This window comes from Rhipicephalus microplus, unplaced genomic scaffold (genome assembly GCF_043290135.1).
Source record: "Rhipicephalus microplus isolate Deutch F79 unplaced genomic scaffold, USDA_Rmic scaffold_80, whole genome shotgun sequence".
NCBI lineage: Eukaryota > Metazoa > Arthropoda > Arachnida > Ixodida > Ixodidae > Rhipicephalus > Rhipicephalus microplus.
In genome coordinates, this window is record NW_027464652.1 from 910,814 (window position 1) to 927,777 (window position 16,964).

Below are 16,964 nucleotides of genomic sequence, written 5' to 3' on the forward strand. Positions count from 1 at the left end.
CACTGTCTCCGTGGCGCAATTGGCTTGCGTGATCAGCTGTTAACCGAAAGGTTGGAGGTTCGAGCCCACCCGGTGGTGGTGGGGCGCTTTTTTTTCTTTGGGCTGATAGCTTTGAAGATATGTTCTGATGGTGGTGAGAAGGGAGCAAGACTGTCTACGTGGCGCAATGGGCTAGCGCGATCGGCTGTAAACCGAAAGTTTGGAGTTTCGAGCCCTCCCGGGAGTGGTGTGTTGCTTTTTTCTTTGTGGTAATAGCTTTCAAGTTATGTTCTGATGGTGGTGAGAGTGGAGCAGGACTGTCTCCATGGCGCAATTGGCTAGCGCGATTGGCTGTTAACCGAAAGGTTGGAGTTTCGAACCCTCCCGGGAGTGGTGTGTTGCTTTTTTCTTTGCACTGATAGCTCTGAAGATATGTTCTGATGGTGGTGAGAGTGGAGCATGACTGTCTTCGTGGTGCAATTGGCTTGCGCGATCGGCTGTTAACCGAAAGGTTGGAGGTTCGAGCACCACCCGGTGGTGGTGCGGCGCTTTTTTTTCTTTGCACTGATAGCTTTGAAGATATGTTCTGATAGTGGTGAGAGTGGAGCAGGACTGTCTCCGTGGCGCAATTGGCTTGCGTGATCAGCTGTTAACCGAAAGGTTGGAGGTTCGAGCCCACGCGGTGGTGGTGCGGCGCTTTTTTTTCTTTGGGCTGATAGCTTTGAAGATATGTTCTGATGGTGGTGAGAAGGGAGCAAGACTGTCTCCGTGGCGCAATGGGCTAGCGCGATCGGCTGTTAACCGAAAGGTTGGAGTTTCGAGCCCACCCGGTGGTGGTGCGGCGCTTTTTTTTCTTTGGGCTGATAGCTCTGAAGAAATGTTCTGACGGTGGTGAGAGTGGAGCAGGACTGTCTCCGTGGCGCAATTGGCTAGCGCGATCGGCTGTTAACCGAAAGGTTGGAGGTTCGAGCCCTCCCGGTGGCGGTGCGGCGCTTTTTCTTTCTTTGGGGCGATAGCTCTGAAGAAATCGTCTGACGTTGTTGAGAGTGGAGCACGACTGTCTCTGTGGCGCAATTGGCTAGCGCGATCGGCTGTTAACCGAAAGGTTGGAGTTTCGAGCCCTCCCGGGAGTGGTGTGTTGCTTTTTTCTTTGCACTGATAGCTTTGAAGATATGTTCTGATGGTGGTGAGAGTGGAGCAGGACTGTCTCCGTGGCGCAATTGGCTTGCGCAATCGGCTGTTAACCGAAAGGTTGGAGGTTCGAGCCCTCCCAGGAGCGGTGTGTTGCTTTTTTCTTTGTGGTAATAGCTTTGAAGATATGTTCTGATGGTGGTGAGAGTGGAGCACGACTGTCTCCATGGCGCAATTGGCTAGCGCGATCGGCTGTTAACCGAAAGGTTGGAGTTTCGAGCCCACCCGATGGTGGTGCGGCGCTTTTTTTTCTTTGTGGTGATAGCTTTGATGATATGTTCTGATGGTGGTGAGAGTGGAGCAGGACTGTCTCCGTGGCGCAATTGGCTAGCGCGATTGGCTGTTAACCGAAAGGTTGGAGTTTCGAACCCTCCCGGGAGTGGTGTGTTGCTTTTTTCTTTGCACTGATAGCTCTGAAGATATGTTCTGATGGTGGTGAGAGTGGAGCATGACTGTCTTCGTGGTGCAATTGGCTTGCGCGATCGGCTGTTAACCGAAAGGTTGGAGGTTCGAGCACCACCCGGTGGTGGTGCGGCGCTTTTTTTTCTTTGCACTGATAGCTTTGAAGATATGTTCTGATAGTGGTGAGAGTGGAGCAGGACTGTCTCCGTGGCGCAATTGGCTTGCGTGATCAGCTGTTAACCGAAAGGTTGGAGGTTCGAGCCCACGCGGTGGTGGTGCGGCGCTTTTTTTTCTTTGGGCTGATAGCTTTGAAGATATGTTCTGATGGTGGTGAGAAGGGAGCAAGACTGTCTCCGTGGCGCAATGGGCTAGCGCGATCGGCTGTTAACCGAAAGGTTGGAGTTTCGAGCCCTCCCGGGAGTGGTGTGTTGCTTTTTTCTTTGTGGTAATAGCTTTCAAGTTATGTTCTGATGGTGGTGAGAGTGGAGCAGGACTGTCTCCATGGCGCAATTGGCTAGCGCGATCGGCTGTTAACCGAAAGGTTGGAGTTTCGAGCCCACCCGGTGGTGGTGCGGCGCTTTTTTTCTTTGGGCTGATAGCTCTGAAGAAATGTTCTGACGGCGGTGAGAGTGGAGCAGGACTGTCTCCGTGGCGCAATTGGCTAGCCCGATCGGCTGTTAACCGAAAGGTTGGAGGTTCGAGCCCTCCCGGTGGCGGTGCGGCGCTTTTTCTTTCTTTGGGACGATAGCTCTGAGGAAATGGTCTGATTGTGGTGACAGTGGAGCACGACTGTCTCTGTGGCGCAATTGGCTAGCGCGATCGGCTGTTAACCGAAAGGATGGAGGTTCGAGCCCACCCGGTGGTGGTGCGGCGCTTTTTTTCTTTGGGCTCATAGCTCTGAAGAAATGTTCTGACGGTGGTGAGAGTGGAGCGCGACTGTCTCCGTGGCGCAATTGGCTAGTGCGATCGGCTGTTAACCGAAAGGTTGGAGGTTCGAGCCCACCCGGTGGTGGTGCGGCGCTTTTTTTTCTTTGGGCTGATAGCTTTGAAGGTATGTTCTGATGGAGATGAGAAGGGAGCAAGTTTGTCTCCGTGGCGCAATGGGCTAGCCCGATCGGCTGTTAACCGAAAGGTTGGAGTTTCGAGCCCGCCCGGGAGTGGTGTGTTGCTTTTTTCTTTGCGCTGATAGCTTTGAATATATGTTCTGATGGTGGTGAGAGCGAAGCAAGACTGTCTCCGTGGCGCAAAGGGCTAGCGCGATCGGCTGTTAACCGAAAGGTTCGAGTTTCGAGACCTCCCGGGAGTGGTGTGTTGCTTTTTTCTTTGCGCTGATAGCTTTGAAGATATGTACTGATGGTGGTGAGAGTGGAGCAGGACTGTCTCCGTGGCGCAATTGGCTAGCGCGATTGGCTGTTAACCGAAAGTTTGGAGGTTCGAGCCCACCCGTTGGTGGTGCGGCGCTTTTTTTTCTTTGTTCTGATAGCTTTGAAGATATGTTCTGATGGTGGTGAGAGTGGAGCAAGACTGTCCCCGTGGCGCAATGGGCTACCGCGATCGGCTGTTAACCGAAAGGTTGGAGTTTCAAGCCCTCCCGGGAGTGGTGTGTTGCTTTTTTCTTTGCGCTGATAGCTTTGAAGATATGTTCTGATGGTGGTGAGAGTGAAGCAAGACTGTCTCCGTGCGCAATGGGCTAGCGCGATCGGCTGTTAACCGAAAAGTTGGAGTTTCGAGCCCTCCCGGTGGTGGTGCGGCGCTTTTTTTTCTTTGGGGTGATAGCTCTGAATAAATGTTTTGACGGTGGTGAGAGTGGAGCAGGACTGTCTCCATGGCGCAATTGGCTTGCGCAATCGGCTGTTAACCGAAAGGTTGGAGGTTCGAGCCCACCCGGTGGTGGTGCGGCGCTTTTTTTCTTTGCACTGATAGCTTTGAAGATATGTTCTGATGGTGGTGAGAGTGGAGCAAGACTGTCCCCGTGGCGCAATGGGCTACCGCGATCGGCTGTTAACCGAAAGGTTGGAGTTTCAAGCCCTCCCGGGAGTGGTGTGTTGCTTTTTTCTTTGCGCTGATAGCTTTGAAGATATGTTCTGATGGTGGTGAGAGTGGAGCAGGACTGTCTCCGTGGCGCAATTGGCTTGCGCGATCGGCTGTTAACCGAAAGGTTGGAGTTTCGAGCCCTCCCGGGAGTGGTGTGTTGCTTTTTTTCTTTGTGGTAATAGCTTTTAAGATATGTACTGATGGTGGTGAGAGTGGAGCAGGACTGTCTCCATGGCGCAATTGGCTAGCGCGATCGGCTGTTAACCGAAAGGTTGGAGTTTCGAGCCCACCCGGTGGTGGTGCGGCGCTTTTTTTCTTTGGGCTGATAGCTTTGAAGATATGTTCTGATGGTGGTGAGAGCGGAGCAAGACTGTCTCCGTGGCGCAAAGGGCTAGCGCGATCGGCTGTTAACCGAAAGGTTCGAGTTTCGAGCCCTCCCGGGAGTGGTGTGGCGCTTTTTTTCTTTGGGGTGATAGCTCTGAATAAATGTTTTGACGGTGGTGAGAGTGGAGCAGGACTGTCTCCGTGGCGCAATTGGCTTGCGCGATCGGCTGTTAACCAAATTGTTGGAGTTTCGAGCCCACCCTGTGGTGGTGCGGCGCTTTTTTTTCTTTGTGCTGATAGCTTTGAAGATATGTTCTGATGGTGGTGAGAGTGGAGCAGGACTGTCTCCTTGGCGCAATTGGCTAGCGCGATTGGCTGTTAAACGAAAGGTTGGAGGTTCGAGCCCACCCGGTGGTGGTGCGGTGCTTTTTTTTCTTTGGGCTGATAGCTTTGAAGATATGTTCTGATGGCGGTGAGAGTGGAGCAGGACTGTCTCTCTGGCGCAATTGGCTAGCGCGATCGGCTGTTAACCGAAAGGTTGGAGGTACGAGCCCACCTGGTGGTGGTGCGGCGCTTTTTTTTCTTTGCGCTGATAGCTTTGAAGATATGTTCTGATGGTGGTGAGAGTGAAGCAAGATTGTCCCCGTGGCGCAATGGGTTAGCGCGATCGGCTGTTAACCGAAAGGTTGGAGTTTCGAGCCATCCCGGGAGTGGTGTGTTGCTTTTTTCTTTGCACTGATAGCTCTGAAGATATGTTCTGATGGTGTTGAGAGTGGAGCAGGACTGTCTCCGTGGCGCAATTGGCTAGCGCGATCGGCTGTTAACCGAAAGGTTGGAGTTTCGAGCCCACCCGATGGTAGTGCGGCGCTTTTTTTTCTTTGTGGTGATAGCTTTGATGATATGTTCTGATGGTGGTGAGAGTGGAGCAGGACTGTCTCCGTGGCGCAATTGGCTAGCGCGATTGGCTGTTAACCGAAAGGTTGGACTTTCGAACCCTCCCGGGAGTGGTGTGTTGCTTTTTTCTTTGCACTGATAGCTTTGAAGATATGTTCTGATGGTGGTGAGAGTGGAGCATGACTGTCTTCGTGGCGCAATTGGCTTGCGCGATCGGCTGTTAACCGAAAGGTTGGAGGTTCGAGCACCACCCGGTGGTGGTGCGGCGCTTTTTTTTCTTTGCACTGATAGCTTTGAAGATATGTTCTGATAGTGGTGAGAGTGGAGCAGGACTGTCTCCCTGGCGCAATTGGCTTGCGTGATCAGCTGTTAACCGAAAGGTTGGAGGTTCGAGCCCACCCGGTGGTGGTGCGGCGCTTTTTTTTCTTTGGGCTGATAGCTTTGAAGATATGTTCTGATGGTGGTGAGAAGGGAGCAAGACTGTCTCCGTGGCGCAATGGGCTAGCGCGATCGGCTGTTAACCGAAAGGTTGGAGTTTCGAGCCCTCCCGGGAGTGGTGTGTTGCTTTTTTCTTTGTGGTAATAGCTTTCAAGTTATGTTCTGATGGTGGTGAGAGTGGAGCAGGACTGTCTCCATGGCGCAATTGGCTAGCGCGATCGGCTGTTAACCGAAAGGTTGGAGTTTCGAGCCCACCCGGTGGTGGTGCGGCGCTTTTTTTTCTTTGGGCTGATAGCTCTGAAGAAATGTTCTGACGGTGGTGAGAGTGGAGCAGGACTGTCTCCGTGGCGCAATTGGCTAGCGCGATCGGCTGTTAACCGAAAGGTTGGAGGTTCGAGCCCTCCCGGTGGCGGTGCGGCGCTTTTTCTTTCTTTGGGGCGATAGCTCTGAAGAAATGGTCTGACGGTGGTGAGAGTGGAGCACGACTGTCTCTGTGGCGCAATTGGCTAGCGCGATCGGCTGTTAACCGAAAGGTTGGAGGTTCGAGCCCACCCGGTGGTGTTGCGGCGCTTTTTTTCTTTGGGCTCATAGCTCTGAAGAAATGTTCTGACGGTGGTGAGAGTGGAGCAGGACTGTCCCCGTGGCGCCATTGGCTAGCGCGATCAGCTGTTAACCAAAAAGATGGATGTTCGAGCCCTCCCGGGAGTGGTGTGTTGCTTTTTTCTTTGCGCTGATAGCTTTGAAGATATGTTCTGATGGTGGTGAGAGTGGAGCAGGACTGTCTCCGTGGCGCAATTGGCTTGCGCGATCGGCTGTTAACCGAAAGGTTGGAGTTTCGAGCCCTCCCGGGAGTGGTGTGTTGCTTTTTTTCTTTGTGGTAATAGCTTTTAAGATATGTACTGATGGTGGTGAGAGTGGAGCAGGACTGTCTCCATGGCGCAATTGGCTAGCGCGATCGGCTGTTAACCGAAAGGTTGGAGTTTCGAGCCCACCCGGTGGTGGTGCGGCGCTTTTTTTCTTTGGGCTGATAGCTTTGAAGATATGTTCTGATGATGGTGAGAGCGGAGCAAGACTGTCTCCGTGGCGCAAAGGGCTAGCGCGATCGGCTGTTAACCAAAAGGTTCGAGTTTCGAGCCCTCCCGGGAGTGGTGTGTTGCTTTTTTCTTTGCGCTGATAGCTTTGAAGATATGTTCTGATGGTGGTGAGAGTGGAGCAGGACTGTCTCCGTGGCGCAATGGGCTAGCGCGATCGGCTGTTAACCGAAACGTTGGAGTTTCGAGCCCTCGCGGTGGTGGTGCGGCGCTTTTTTTCTTTGGGGTGATAGCTCTGAATAAATGTTTCGACGGTGGTGAGAGTGGAGCAGGACTGTCTCCGTGGCGCAATTGGCTTGCGCGATCGGCTGTTAACCAAAAGGTTGGAGTTTCGAGCCCACCCTGTGGTGGTGCGGCGCTTTTTTTTCTTTGTGCTGATAGCTTTGAAGATATGTTCTGATGGTGGTGAGAGTGGAGCAGGACTGTCTCCTTGGCGCAATTGGCTAGCGCGATTGGCTGTTAAACGAAAGGTTGGAGGTTCGAGCCCACCCCGTGGTGGTGCGGTGCTTTTTTTTCTTTGGGCTGATAGCTTTGAAGATATGTTCTGATGGCGGTGAGAGTGGAGCAGGACTGTCTCCCTGGCGCAATTGGCTAGCGCTATCGGCTGTTAACCGAAAGGTTGGAGGTACGAGCCCACCCGGTGGTGGTGCGGCGCTTTTTTTCTTTGCGCTGATAGCTTTGAAGATATGTTCTGATGGTGGTGAGAGTGGAGCAAGACTGTCCCCGTGGCGCAATGGGTTAGCGCGATCGGCTGTTAACCGAAAGGTTGGAGGTACGAGCCCACCCGGTGGTGGTGCGGCGCTTTTTTTTCTTTGCGCTGATAGCTTTGAAGATATGTTCTGATGGTGGTGAGAGTGGAGCAAGACTGTCCCCGTGGCGAAATGGGTTAGCGCGATCGGCTGTTAACCGAAAGGTTGGAGTTTCGAGCCATCCCGGGAGTGGTGTGTTGCTTTTTTCTTTGCACTGATAGCTTTGAAGATATGTTCTGATGGTGTTGAGAGTGGAGCAGGACTGTCTCCGTGGCGCAATTGGCTAGCGCGATCGGCTGTTAACCGAAAGGTTGGAGGTTCGAGCCCACCCGGTGGTGGTGCGGCGCTTTTTCTTTCTTTGGGGCGATAGCTCTGAAGAAATGGTCTGACGGTGGTGAGAGTGGAGCACGACTGTCCCCGTGGCGGAAAGGGCTAGCGCGATCGGCTGTTAACCGAAATGTTGGAGTTTCGAGCCCTCCCGGGAGTGGTGTGTTGCTTTTTTCTTTGCACTGATAGCTTTGAAGATATGTTCTGATGGTGGTGAGAGTGGAGCAGGACTGTCTCCGTGGCGCAATTGGCTTGCGCAATCGGCTGTTAACCGAAACGTTAGAGGTTCGAGCCCTCCCAGGAGTGGTGTGTTGCTTTTTTCTTTGTGGTAATAGCTTTGAAGATATGTTCTGATGGTGGTGAGATGGAGCACGACTGTCTCCATGGCGCAATTGGCTAGCGCGATAGGCTGTTAACCGAAAGGTTGGAGTTTCGAGCCCACCCGATGGTAGTGCGGCGCTTTTTTTTCTTTGTGGTGATAGGTTTGATGATATGTTCTGATGGTGGTGAGAGTGGAGCAGGACTGTTTCCGTGGCGCAATTGGCTAGCGCGATTGGCTGTTAACCGAAAGGTTGGAGTTTCGAACCCTCCCGGGAGTGGTGTGTTGCTTTTTTCTTTGCACTGATAGCTTTGAAGATATGTTCTGATGGTGGTGAGAGTGGAGCACGATTGTCTCCGTTGCGCAATTGGCTAGTGCGATCGGCCGTTAACCGAAAGTTTGGAGGTTCGAGCCCACCTGGTGGTGGTGCGGCGCTTTTTTTTCTTTGGGCTGATAGCTTGAAAGATATGTTCTAATGGTGGTGAGAGTGGAGCAGCACTGTCTCCGTGGCGCAATTGGCTAGTGCGATCGGCTGTTAACCGAAAGGTTGGAGGTTCGAGCCCACCCGGTGGTGGTGCGGCGCTTTTTTTTCTTTGGGCTGATAGCTTTGAAGATATGTTCTGATGGAGGTGAGAAGGGAGCAAGTTTGTCTCCGTGGCGCAATGGGCTACCGCGATCGGCTGTTAACCGAAAGGTTGGAGTTTCAAGCCCTCCCGGGAGTGGTGTGTTGCTTTTTTCTTTGCGCTGATAGCTTTGAAGATATGTTCTGATGGTGGTGAGAGTGGAGCAGGACTGTCTCCGTGGCGCAATTGGCTTGCGCGATCGTCTGTTAACCGAAAGGTTGGAGTTTCGAGCCCTCCCGGGAGTGGTGTGTTGCTTTTTTTCTTTGTGGTAATAGCTTTTAAGATATGTACTGATGGTGGTGAGAGTGGAGCAGGACTGTCTCCATGGCGCAATTGGCTAGCGCGATCGGCTGTTAACCGAAAGGTTGGAGTTTCGAGCCCACCCGGTGGTGGTGCGGCGCTTTTTTTTCTTTGGGCTGATAGCTTTGAAGATATGTTCTGATGGTGGTGAGAGCGGAGCAAGACTGTCTCCGTGGCGCAAAGGGCTAGCGCGATCGGCTGTTAACCGAAAGGTTCGAGTTTCGAGCCCTCCCGGGAGTGGTGTGTTGCTTTTTTCTTTGCGCTGATAGCTTTGAAGATATGTTCTGATGGTGGTGAGAGTGGAGCAGGACTGTCTCCGTGGCGCAATGGGCTAGCGCGATCAGCTGTTAACCGAAAGGTTGGAGTTTCGAGCCCTCCCGGTGGTGGTGCGGCGCTTTTTTTCTTTGGGGTGATAGCTCTGAATAAATGTTTTGACGGTGGTGAGAGTGGAGCAGGACTGTCTCCGTGGTGCAATTGGCTTGCGCGATCGGCTGTTAACCAAAAGGTTGGAGTTTCGAGCCCACCCTGTGGTGGTGCGGCGCTTTTTTTTCTTTGTGCTGATAGCTTTGAAGATATGTTCTGATGGTGGTGAGAGTGGAGCAGGACTGTCTCCTTGGCGCAATTGGCTAGCGCGATTGGCTGTTAAACGAAAGGTTGGAGGTTCGAGCCCACCCGGTGGTGGTGCGGTGCTTTTTTTTCTTTGGGCTGATAGCTTTGAAGATGTGTTCTGATGGCGGTGAGAGTGGAGCAGGACTGTCTCTCTGGCGCAATTGGCTAGCGCGATCGGCTGTTAACCGAAAGGTTGGAGGTACGAGCCCACCTGGTGGTGGTGCGGCGCTTTTTTTTCTTTGCGCTGATAGCTTTGAAGATATGTTCTGATGGTGGTGAGAGTGAAGCAAGATTGTCCCCGTGGCGCAATGGGTTAGCGCGATCGGCTGTTAACCGAAAGGTTGGAGTTTCGAGCCATCCCGGGAGTGGTGTGTTGCTTTTTTCTTTGCACTGATAGCTCTGAAGATATGTTCTGATGGTGTTGAGAGTGGAGCAGGACTGTCTCCGTGGCGCAATTGGCTAGCGCGATCGGCTGTTAACCGAAAGGTTGGAGTTTCGAGCCCACCGGATGGTAGTGCGGCGCTTTTTTTTCTTTGTGGTGATAGCTTTGATGATATGTTCTGATGGTGGTGAGAGTGGAGCAGGACTGTCTCCGTGGCGCAATTGGCTAGCGCGATTGGCTGTTAACCGAAAGGTTGGACTTTCGAACCCTCCCGGGAGTGGTGTGTTGCTTTTTTCTTTGCACTGATAGCTTTGAAGATATGTTCTGATGGTGGTGAGAGTGGAGCATGACTGTCTTCGTGGCGCAATTGGCTTGCGCGATCGGCTGTTAACCGAAAGGTTGGAGGTTCGAGCACCACCCGGTGGTGGTGCGGCGCTTTTTTTTCTTTGCACTGATAGCTTTGAAGATATGTTCTGATAGTGGTGAGAGTGGAGCAGGACTGTCTCCCTGGCGCAATTGGCTTGCGTGATCAGCTGTTAACCGAAAGGTTGGAGGTTCGAGCCCACCCGGTGGTGGTGCGGCGCTTTTTTTTCTTTGGGCTGATAGCTTTGAAGATATGTTCTGATGGTGGTGAGAAGGGAGCAAGACTGTCTCCGTGGCGCAATGGGCTAGCGCGATCGGCTGTTAACCGAAAGGTTGGAGTTTCGAGCCCTCCCGGGAGTGGTGTGTTGCTTTTTTCTTTGTGGTAATAGCTTTCAAGTTATGTTCTGATGGTGGTGAGAGTGGAGCAGGACTGTCTCCATGGCGCAATTGGCTAGCGCGATCGGCTGTTAACCGAAAGGTTGGAGTTTCGAGCCCACCCGGTGGTGGTGCGGCGCTTTTTTTTCTTTGGGCTGATAGCTCTGAAGAAATGTTCTGACGGTGGTGAGAGTGGAGCAGGACTGTCTCCGTGGCGCAATTGGCTAGCGCGATCGGCTGTTAACCGAAAGGTTGGAGGTTCGAGCCCTCCCGGTGGCGGTGCGGCGCTTTTTCTTTCTTTGGGGCGATAGCTCTGAAGAAATGGTCTGACGGTGGTGAGAGTGGAGCACGACTGTCTCTGTGGCGCAATTGGCTAGCGCGATCGGCTGTTAACCGAAAGGTTGGAGGTTCGAGCCCACCCGGTGGTGTTGCGGCGCTTTTTTTCTTTGGGCTCATAGCTCTGAAGAAATGTTCTGACGGTGGTGAGAGTGGAGCAGGACTGTCCCCGTGGCGCCATTGGCTAGCGCGATCAGCTGTTAACCAAAAAGATGGATGTTCGAGCCCTCCCGGGTGGGGTGTGTTGCTTTTTTCTTTGCGCTGATAGCTTTGAAGATATTTTCTGATGGTGGTGAGCGTGGAGCACGATTGTCTCCGTTGCGCAATTGGCTAGTGCGATCGGCCGTTAACCGAAAGTTTGGAGGTTCGAGCCCACCTGGTGGTGGTGCGGCGCTTTTTTTTCTTTGGGCTGATAGCTTGAAAGATATGTTCTAATGGTGGTGAGAGTGGAGCAGGACTGTCTCCGTGGCGCAATTGGCCAGCGCGATTGGCTGTTAACCGAAAAGTTGGAGGTTCGAGCCCTCCCGGGAGTGGTGTGTTGCTTTTTTCTTTGTGCTGATAGCTTTGAAGATATGTTCCGATGGTGGTAAGAGTGGAGCGCGACTGTCTCCGTGGCGCAATTGGCTTGCGCGATCGGCTGTTAACCAAAAGGTTGGAGTTTCGAGCCCACCCTGTGGTGGTGCGGCGCTTTTTTTTCTTTGTGCTGATAGCTTTGAAGATATGTTCTGATGGTGGTGAGAGTGGAGCAGGACTGTCTCCTTGGCGCAATTGGCTAGCGCGATTGGCTGTTAAACGAAAGGTTGGAGGTTCGAGCCCACCCGGTGGTGGTGCGGCGCTTTTTTTTCTTTGCGCTGATAGCTTTGAAGATATGTTCTGATGGTGGTGAGAGTGGAGCACGATTGTCTCCGTTGCGCAATTGGCTAGTGCGATCGGCCGTTAACCGAAAGTTTGGAGGTTCGAGCCCACCTGGTGGTGGTGCGGCGCTTTTTTTTCTTTGGGCTGATAGCTTGAAAGATATGTTCTAATGGTGGTGAGAGTGGAGCAGCACTGTCTCCGTGGCGCAATTGGCTAGTGCGATCGGCTGTTAACCGAAAGGTTGGAGGTTCGAGCCCACCCGGTGGTGGTGCGGCGCTTTTTTTTCTTTGGGCTGATAGCTTTGAAGATATGTTCTGATGGAGGTGAGAAGGGAGCAAGTTTGTCTCCGTGGCGCAATGGGCTACCGCGATCGGCTGTTAACCGAAAGGTTGGAGTTTCAAGCCCTCCCGGGAGTGGTGTGTTGCTTTTTTCTTTGCGCTGATAGCTTTGAAGATATGTTCTGATGGTGGTGAGAGTGGAGCAGGACTGTCTCCGTGGCGCAATTGGCTTGCGCGATCGTCTGTTAACCGAAAGGTTGGAGTTTCGAGCCCTCCCGGGAGTGGTGTGTTGCTTTTTTTCTTTGTGGTAATAGCTTTTAAGATATGTACTGATGGTGGTGAGAGTGGAGCAGGACTGTCTCCATGGCGCAATTGGCTAGCGCGATCGGCTGTTAACCGAAAGGTTGGAGTTTCGAGCCCACCCGGTGGTGGTGCGGCGCTTTTTTTTCTTTGGGCTGATAGCTTTGAAGATATGTTCTGATGGTGGTGAGAGCGGAGCAAGACTGTCTCCGTGGCGCAAAGGGCTAGCGCGATCGGCTGTTAACCGAAAGGTTCGAGTTTCGAGCCCTCCCGGGAGTGGTGTGTTGCTTTTTTCTTTGCGCTGATAGCTTTGAAGATATGTTCTGATGGTGGTGAGAGTGGAGCAGGACTGTCTCCGTGGCGCAATGGGCTAGCGCGATCAGCTGTTAACCGAAAGGTTGGAGTTTCGAGCCCTCCCGGTGGTGGTGCGGCGCTTTTTTTCTTTGGGGTGATAGCTCTGAATAAATGTTTTGACGGTGGTGAGAGTGGAGCAGGACTGTCTCCGTGGTGCAATTGGCTTGCGCGATCGGCTGTTAACCAAAAGGTTGGAGTTTCGAGCCCACCCTGTGTTGGTGCGGCGCTTTTTTTTCTTTGTGCTGATAGCTTTGAAGATATGTTCTGATGGTGGTGAGAGTGGAGCAGGACTGTCTCCTTGGCGCAATTGGCTAGCGCGATTGGCTGTTAAACGAAAGGTTGGAGGTTCGAGCCCACCCGGTGGTGGTGCGGTGCTTTTTTTTCTTTGGGCTGATAGCTTTGAAGATATGTTCTGATGGCGGTGAGAGTGGAGCAGGACTGTCTCCCTGGCGCAATTGGCTAGCGCGATCGGCTGTTAACCGAAAGGTTGGAGGTACGAGCCCACCCGGTGGTGGTGCGGCGCTTTTTTCTTTGCGCTGATAGCTTTGAAGATATGTTCTGATGGTGGTGAGAGTGAAGCAAGACTGTCTCCGTGCGCAATGGGCTAGCGCGATCGGCTGTTAACCGAAAAGTTGGAGTTTCGAGCCCCCCGGTGGTGGTGCGGCGCTTTTTTTTCTTTGGGGTGATAGCTCTGAATAAATGTTTTGACGGTGGTGAGAGTGGAGCAGGACTGTCTCCGTGGCGCAATTGGCTTGCGCAATCGGCTGTTAACCGAAAGGTTGGAGGTTCGAGCCCACCCGTTGGTGGTGCGGCGCTTTTTTTTCTTTGTTCTGATAGCTTTGAAGATATGTTCTGATGGTGGTGAGAGTGGAGCAAGACTGTCCCCGTGGCGCAATGGGCTACCGCGATCGGCTGTTAACCGAAAGGTTGGAGTTTCAAGCCCTCCCGGGAGTGGTGTGTTGCTTTTTTATTTGCGCTGATAGCTTTGAAGATATGTTCTGATGGTGGTGAGAGTGAAGCAAGACTGTCTCCGTGCGCAATGGGCTAGCGCGATCGGCTGTTAACCGAAAAGTTGGAGTTTCGAGCCCCCCCGGTGGTGGTGCGGCGCTTTTTTTTCTTTGGGGTGATAGCTCTGAATAAATGTTTTGACGGTGGTGAGAGTGGAGCAGGACTGTCTCCGTGGCGCAATTGGCTTGCGCAATCGGCTGTTAACCGAAAGGTTGGAGTTTCGAGCCCCCCCGGTGGTGGTGCGGCGCTTTTTTTTCTTTGGGGTGATAGCTCTGAATAAATGTTTTGACGGTGGTGAGAGTGGAGCAGGACTGTCTCCGTGGCGCAATTGGCTTGCGCAATCGGCTGTTAACCGAAAGGTTGGAGGTTCGAGCCCACACGGTGGTGGTGCGGCGCTTTTTTTTTGCACTGATAGCTTTGAAGATATGTTCTGATGGTGGTGAGAGTGGAGCAAGACTGTCCCCGTGGCGCAATGGGTTACCGCGATCGGCTGTTAACCGAAAGGTTGGAGTTTCAAGCCCTCCCGGGAGTGGTGTGTTGCTTTTTTCTTTGCGCTGATAGCTTTGAAGATATGTTCTGATGGTGGTGAGAGTGGAGCAGGACTGTCTCCGTGGCGCAATTGGCTTGCGCGATCGGCTGTTAACCGAAAGGTTGGAGTTTCGAGCCCTCCCGGGAGTGGTGTGTTGCTTTTTTTCTTTGTGGTAATAGCTTTTAAGATATGTACTGATGGTGGTGAGAGTGGAGCAGGACTGTCTCCATGGCGCAATTGGCAAGCGCGATCGGCTGTTAACCGAAAGGTTGGAGTTTCGAGCCCACCCGGTGGTGGTGCGGCGCTTTTTTTTCTTTGGGCTGATAGCTTTGAAGATATGTTCTGATGGTGGTGAGAGCGGAGCAAGACTGTCTCCGTGGCGCAAAGGGCTAGCGCGATCGGCTGTTAACCGAAAGGTTCGAGTTTCGAGCCCTCCCGGGAGTGGTGTGTTGCTTTTTTCTTTGCGCTGATAGCTTTGAAGATATGTTCGGATGGTGGTGAGAGTGGAGCAGGACTGTCTCCGTGGCGCAATGGGCTAGCGCGATCGGCTGTTAACCGAAAGGTTGGAGTTTCGAGCCCTCCCGGTGGTGGTGCGGCGCTTTTTTTCTTTGGGGTGATAGCTCTGAATAAATGTTTTGACGGTGGTGAGAGTGGAGCAGGACTGTCTTCGTGGCGCAATTGGCTTACGCGATCGGCTGTTAACCGAAAGGTTGGAGGTTCGAGCCCTCCCGGGAGTGGTGTGTTGCTTTTTTTCTTTGTGGTAATAGCTTTTAAGATATGTACTGATGGTGGTGAGAGTGGAGCAGGACTGTCTCCATGGCGCAACTGGCTAGCGCGATCGGCTGTTAACCGAAAGGTTGGAGTTTCGAGCCCACCCGGTGGTGGTGCGGCGCTTTTTTTTTGGGCTGATAGCTTTGAAGATATGTTCTGATGGTGGTGAGAGCGGAGCAAGACTGTCTCCGTGGCGCAAAGGGCTAGCGCGATCGGCTGTTAACCGAAAGGTTCGAGTTTCGAGCCCTCCCGGGAGTGGTGTGTTGCTTTTTTCTTTGCGCTGATAACATTGAAGATATGTTCGGATGGTGGTGAGAGTGGAGCAGGACTGTCTCCGTGGCGCAATGGGCTAGCGCGATCGGCTGTTAACCGAAAGGTTGGAGTTTCGAGCCCTCCCGGTGGTGGTGCGGCGCTTTTTTTCTTTGGGGTGATAGCTCTGAATAAATGTTTTGACGGTGGTGAGAGTGGAGCAGGACTGTCTTCGTGGCGCAATTGGCTTACGCGATCGGCTGTTAACCGAAAGGTTGGAGGTTCGAGCCCTCCCGGGAGTGGTGTGTTGCTTTTTTCTTTGCACTGATAGCTCTGAAGAAATGGTCTGACGGTGGTGAGAGTGGAGCACGACTGTCCCCGTGGCGAAATGGGCTAACGCAATCGGCTGTTAACCGAAAGGTTGGAGTTTTGAGCCCTCCCGGGAGTGGTGTGTTGCTTTTTTCTTTGCACTGATAGCTTTGAAGATATGTTCTGATGGTGGTGAGAGTGGAGCAGGACTGTCTCCGTGGCGCAATTGGCTTGCGCGATCGGCTATTAACCGAAAGGTTGGAGGTTGGTGCCCTCCCAGGAGTGGTGTGTTGCTTTTTTCTTTGTGGTAATAGCTTTGAAGATATGTTCTGATGGTGGTGAGAGTGGAGCACGACTGTCTCCATGGCGCAATTGGCTAGCGCGATCGGCTGTTAACCAAAGTTCGGAGTTTCGAGCCCACCCGATGGTGGTGCGGCGCTTTTTTTTCTTTGGGCTGATAACTTTGAAGATATGTTCTGATGGTGGTGAGAAGGGAGCAAGACTGTCTCCGTGGCGCAATTGGCTAGCGCGATCGGCTGTTAACCGAAGATTGGAGTTTCGAGCCCTCCCGGGAGTGGTGTGTTGCTTTTTTCTTTGTGGTAATAGCTTTCAAGATATGTTCTGATGGTGGTGAGAGTGGAGCACGACTGTCTCCATGGCGCAATTGGCTAGCGCGATCGGCTGTTAACCGAAAGGTTGGAGTTTCGAGCCCACCCGATGGTGGTGCGGTGCTTTTTCTTTCTTTGGGGCGATAGCTCTGAAGAAATGGTCTGACGGTGGTGAGAGTGGAGCACGACTCTCTCTGTGGCGCAATTGGCTAGCGCGATCGGCTGTTAACCGAAAGGTTGGAGGTTCGAGCCCACCCGGTGGTGGTGCGGCGCTTTTTTTCTTTGGGCTCATAACTCTGAAGAAATGTTCTGACGGTGGTGAGAGGGGAGCAGGACTGTCCCCGTGGCGCCATTGGCTAGCGCGATCGGCTGTTAACCAAAAAGTTGGAGGTTCGAGCCCTCCCGGGTGGGGTGTGTTGCTTTTTTCTTTGCGCTGATAGCCTTGAAGATATTTTCTGATGGTGGTGAGCGTGGAGCACGATTGTCTCCGTTGCGCAATTGGCTAGTGCGATCGGCCGTTAACCGAAAGTTTGGAGGTTCGAGCCCACCTGGTGGTGGTGCGGCGCTTTTTTTTCTTTGGGCTGATAGCTTGAAAGATATGTTCTAATGGTGGTGAGAGTGGAGCAGGACTGTCTCCGTGGCGCAATTGGCCAGCGCGATTGGCTGTTAACCGAAAAGTTGGAGGTTCGAGCCCTCCCGGGAGTGGTGTGTTGCTTTTTTCTTTGTGCTGATAGCTTTGAAGATATGTTCCGATGGTGGTAAGAGTGGAGCGCGACTGTCTCCGTGGCGCAATCGGCTAGTGCGATCGGCTGTTAACCGAAAGGTTGGAGGTTCGAGCCCACCCGGTGGTGGTGCGGCGCTTTTTTTTCTTTGGGCTGATAGCTTTGAAGATATGTTCTGATGGAGGTGAGAAGGGAGCAAGTTTGTCTCCGTGGCGCAATGGGCTAGCCCGATCGGCTGTTAACCG

At 52.8% G+C, this 16,964-nt stretch overlaps 3 non-coding genes across 3 annotated transcripts; all 3 read left to right on the plus strand.

Annotated features, from left to right (window-relative positions):
- Positions 1–889: 889 nt before the first annotated feature.
- TRNAN-GUU (transfer RNA asparagine (anticodon GUU)) lies at positions 890–963 on the plus strand. The gene has a single exon. It is a non-coding gene; the product is annotated as a tRNA-Asn (tRNA).
- A 4,637-nt stretch (positions 964–5,600) lies between these two features.
- TRNAN-GUU (transfer RNA asparagine (anticodon GUU)) lies at positions 5,601–5,674 on the plus strand. The gene has a single exon. It is a non-coding gene; the product is annotated as a tRNA-Asn (tRNA).
- Positions 5,675–10,605: 4,931 nt separating this feature from the next.
- On the plus strand, positions 10,606–10,679 carry TRNAN-GUU (transfer RNA asparagine (anticodon GUU)). The gene has a single exon. It is a non-coding gene; the product is annotated as a tRNA-Asn (tRNA).
- Positions 10,680–16,964: the final 6,285 nt, after the last annotated feature.